We start from the raw sequence: 3,622 nt of genomic DNA, 5'->3' as shown, positions 1-3,622 counted from the left end.
GGTTGGCGGAGGGGCGGTGCTTGCGAAGTCCCTACTGCGCATGCCCAAGTGGGCGCAGTCCTCAGTCAGGTCCGGCGCAGGCGCGGGCTTGTGGGGGCGGAGCGCGGGAAGGAGCATCCAATAGGAGGGCAGCGCGGGGGGGGATGGAAAGCAGCCAATGAGAGCGCGCCGACTCAATCCAGTTGGAATAGCTAGCTCCCTGGCAAGCGTGTGCGTGGTGTCTCGGGGGGGTACCGGGAATGAACGGGACGGGCGTCGGGGCGAGGGACGGGAGGCTGCGGAGCTCTCGCTGCGGCCGGCTCCCGGGGATCTGGAGGCAGGCGGTTCAGGGCAGGGCAGTCCTTCGTGAGGTCCCCGGAGCCGGCAGAGGGGCATGAGGTGACAGGCGGGAACCTCCCGCCGGGTGTCGGTGCCCGCTGAGCGCGGCGGGACGGTGGGTGGGAGGGAGCGAGGGGAACGGAGCGGCGAAATAGGCGGCAGGTGAGTGCGGGCGTGGCGAGGGTGACCGTGACGTTGGAACAGGAGGAACGGGATGGGCCAGTGCGGTGGGGAGGTGTTTAGTTAGGTTTTCCCCTCCTGCCCTCATGGCCGAGCTCGCGAAGCTGGTGAGAGGCGTGTGACTCTTAGGGCAGGTGGGCTAACGGTCTGTGGCCTGGAGCCGCGTCTCCGGTGCAGCGCCCGTTCCCGGTATTGCAGTCTCTCCGGGAGCGGCGCAGCCCCCTTTTGTCAGGGGGATGGTTAAAAACAGAGCTAAGGTGCGGTTGCAGGCTCGGCGGCGTGGCGAGTGGGGTGCCGCTTTGGCGGAAGTGCGGAAGCTCAGGGCGAGGCCCGGCGGGTTCTGTGTCCGTACGTGCGATTGGGTGTGTCCACCCACGCCAGGCTCAGGGTCCTTCCCGGCCCGAGCGCCCTCCCCGTGGAGAGGAGCCCCGTGGAGCCGTGGCACCCACGCGCTCAGCTTCCCCTTTCTGGACAACGTGGCACAAGAGAAGAAAAAAGAAAACGCACACGCAAAAAGACAGCGCAAGGCCTCGCGCCCAATATGCACGTGGCTTTGCGCTTTGGGCGGGGAGGCGATGGGCGGAGGGAATGGCAATTCAAGTGCAGAGCGGGCCGATCGCGTGCTTGCATGCTGCCGCGGGCCGGGGACAGCCGGGGTCGGGACTCAGAGGCGCTGCCTCCGGGTGCCGTCGGCCAGCAGAGCAAGCCGGGCGCGTTAGCCTTCCGGCACCGGGCTGGCGGGCGGCGGTGTTTGTTTTCGGGACTTGCGGCCATCCCTGCGACAGGGGCGCTTTCCTGCCGCGGCTCTCTGGTTTTTTTGTTTTGTTTTTGGTTTGGGTTTTTTTTGCGGGATTCCCGCGGAACGCGGCCCGCCTGCTGGCCCGGGGCTGCCTTTTTAGTATAAAGTGAATGACCGCGGTTGGTTCTTTGCTTTTTAGTGTCACTCTCTGGAGCTGCACGCTTTCAGCTTTACTGACTGAGCCAGATGCGTAGCAGCAGCAGCAGCAGCAGCGTCGCGAGGGCCGGAGCTGTGGCGGCGGATCCGTGAGCGCAGATCCCGCTGGCGGCGCGAGCCCGTCCCGCGGCCTCGCTGGGGTTGTCTCCTGCGGCGGTGCCGGAGGGAAGGGGCGAGACGCTTTCTAGCGTCGGCGAGAGCGTTTCCTTGTCCGCTGAGTGTGTCCCATATGGTGTCAGTTTGTCTTAATGTTGTCTCGAATTGCTCAAATCGCTCTGGCTTTTAAAAGATGCCTTGTGTTTCAAGGTGGCCCATTTCCCCCAAATCCTCCGTTAGCTCAGCTGCTCTCCTCTCCCTTATTCCGACTGAATTCCTCTGCTTTCTTCTGTGCTATTTTTTTTCAGACGCTGAACTCTAATTTGGAATTTTTGTTTTTCAGAGGGGGAGCTGTGAACGCCTGATGCCCCCTTCTGGGGCTGCGCACAGAGAGCGTGACCCGCCACAGCAGCTGAGAAACACGCCGAACACCCTGAGTCTGCATGTGCAATGGGGAAAATAATAAGAAAAAGAAGAATTTTAGGCCCTGGGGAAAGCGAACTCTCCCTGGATGCGCGCAGCTGGAAAGCAAAACGAACCGTATTTTCGTGCATTGAACCAAAAGCATGTTGTGAAAAAGTGCCAAAACCTCTCAAAATTAGGCATTTTGGAAGAGTTTAAGAAAAAAAAAAAAAACCAAACTTGTCTTACGGACAGGCACACTGCCCCCCTTTTTGGGGCAAATACGGAGTGAAACGCCAGCAGTTGCAGGGGCATTGCTGGGGATGATCCGGTGTGGAGTCTCTGTCGTGGGTCGGTTCTTCAGAGCGAATTCTCCTTTGCGGGTTGTCCCAGGTGAGTCGTCTGCTGTGGGTGGTCCCGGGTGGACCCCCCAGGTGCAGGTCACCCCCACACACGTCCCGTGCCCACCCCCCCCCGCCCCGCGCACCTTTCTACTCGCACTGCCTCCCGCGTGTCTCTGCCCCTCCCCAAACGATTTCTCTCCAAACGTGCCCCGCGGGCATTTTTTCCCCCGTGAGACGTGTCCCCGCTCCCTCCTCTCTCCTCTCCGGCCCCCCCGTTCCACACTGCCCCCCCGTCGCCCCTTTGCTCGCGGACCCCCAGGGCACCTGCGCTGCCCCAAAGCGCCTGTTGTCTCCCCCCGTAGCTCTGTCCTCCCCACCCACTCGCTGCTCTGCAGCCCAGCCCCATGGCAGTTGTTTTCCCTGGGAAGCTATATTTCTATTTCTAGTCATATATATTTATGCATATATATATACACACATATGAAATTATTTTTAAGTTTCTATAGATGATATATAGAGAGATACCTATATGTATATTTTACATATGTGTGTATATATATATGTATGCAGATGGAGCATCCGAGGGCTCTAACGGACCGAGAAAGAACTAGAAATGGAAACAGAAGTTAAATAGAAGGGAAAGCCGCGCCGGCTGTGCAAATCGCCTGGAGGTTCCAGCGAGTGGGTGGAGAGAACGCGAAGGGCGGTGCAGAGCGGGCCAATCAGGACGCGCGAGAAAGCTGGAGGGGCGGAGCGGAGCGCCGCGCGGGGCAAACGGGGAGGGGTGATGGTAGGCGGGGAGAATGGAAATTGACGTGCATAGGCAGCCAATCGGGTTGCGGGAAGGGAGGCGAAGGGGCGGGCAGGAAGGGGCGGGCGGGAGGGGGCGTGTCCCGCGGGCTTCCCGATGCGCATGCGCAAAGATGGCCGCCGGCAAGCGCGGGCGGCGCTCTCGGCGGCCGTGTGCGCGCCCCGCTCGAGCCCGGAGCGGTCCCGCCGCGCCGCCGTTCGTCGCCGTTTCTGCGCGGCCCCGGTGAGTGCCCGGCCCGGCCGGCTCCGCTGCGGCTCCGCCGCCCCGGAGAGTCGGCTCTGGGAGCCGTGCTTGTGGGGAAAACGGGCCCCAATGGCGCGGTCCTCGCGCGGCTGCGCCCCGAGGAGGGTTCGTGGGGGCGGAACACGGGGAGGAGCAGCCAATGGGACGGCGCGGTGGCGTGGAAAGCAGCCAATCAGAAAAAATGCCGAAGAAGAGCCCGCTAGGGTGTATTTTAGCTCACCGGGAAGACTGGGGAGCCCCCTGGGGATAACGTGAATGGAGAAACCTCGATGA

Source organism: Caloenas nicobarica, chromosome Z (genome assembly GCF_036013445.1).
Source record: "Caloenas nicobarica isolate bCalNic1 chromosome Z, bCalNic1.hap1, whole genome shotgun sequence".
Classification (NCBI taxonomy): domain Eukaryota; kingdom Metazoa; phylum Chordata; class Aves; order Columbiformes; family Columbidae; genus Caloenas; species Caloenas nicobarica.
Note: the sequence above shows the minus strand (reverse complement) of the source record.